At 44.6% G+C, this 993-nt stretch overlaps 1 non-coding gene across 1 annotated transcript; it reads left to right on the top strand.

Moving 5' to 3' along the window:
- Positions 1-648: 648 nt before the first annotated feature.
- On the top strand, positions 649-756 carry LOC112753531 (small nucleolar RNA R71). Its single transcript, XR_003177916.1, has one exon. It is a non-coding gene; the product is annotated as a small nucleolar RNA R71 (small nucleolar RNA).
- Positions 757-993: the final 237 nt, after the last annotated feature.

Raw genomic sequence — 993 nt, 5'->3', positions numbered from 1 at the left:
ATGAGGTGCTCTGTAAGGCTGGTTTTGGTTCTACTGTCTGTTGTTGTTGTTCCACCTCTGATTTTTATTGTTGTCTCTGCCTCTTCTGTTGTAGTTGTCCCTCCATCCTTGGTTGGAATTATCTCTCCATCCCTGGTTGGAGTTGTCTTGCCAACTTTGATTGTGGGTTCCACCTTGGTTGTAATTGCCGCCATGTTGATTGTATCCTTGATTCGAGCAGTCATAGAAATTGTGAGTAGCTACCAAGGTGTTGTGTCCTTGTTGGAGCTACGGACACTCATCAGTGTAATGAGTGTAATGAGCACATATTTCGCATACTCTTTGAGAAACCAACTGTTGACTTTATTGTGGTGAGGGAGGCTGAGGTTGTTATTGATTTAGCTGTATCTGCTTCAGTAGGTTGGTCATCTCACATATAGCCTGTGTGAAGCCAGTAGTCTCACTACTAGAGGAAACCTCTGCAACAGCCTTGGGGTGGTTGTTCCTGTGCCTGTGATTCCGAGTGGACTCAGCTAGGTCGCTGATCAGTTGCCACGCTTCATCTGTGGTCTTGTACTTTTTCAGAGAACCATTACTTGCACCATCCAATGTAGTCTTATCCCGAGGCTTCATGCCTTGAGTGAAGTAGCTGATCAACACTAACTTGTCAATCATGTGATGGGGGCATGCGTCCAGAAGATTCTTGAAGCGCTCCCAATACTCATAAAGTGTCTCTGATTCACCTTGAATAATGCAAGAGATCTATTTCCTTAGTCTATCTGTAACTTCAGCTGGAAAGTATTTGTCCAAGAATTCTCTCCTGAGTGTATCCCAGTTAGTAACAGTCGCTTTAGGTTGGGAGTAGTACCACTCCCTTGCCTTTCCCTCAAGAGAAAACGAGAAGGCAGTTAGCAGAATAGAAGTTTCATCTGCACCATGACGCCTAACAGTAGAATAGGCTGTCTGAAAATCCCTGAGGTGCTTGATAGGATCCTGAGTAGGTAAGCCATGAAA

Source organism: Arachis hypogaea, chromosome 15 (genome assembly GCF_003086295.3).
Source record: "Arachis hypogaea cultivar Tifrunner chromosome 15, arahy.Tifrunner.gnm2.J5K5, whole genome shotgun sequence".
NCBI classification, from domain to species: domain Eukaryota; kingdom Viridiplantae; phylum Streptophyta; class Magnoliopsida; order Fabales; family Fabaceae; genus Arachis; species Arachis hypogaea.
This window is presented reverse-complemented; position numbering and strand designations above follow the sequence as displayed.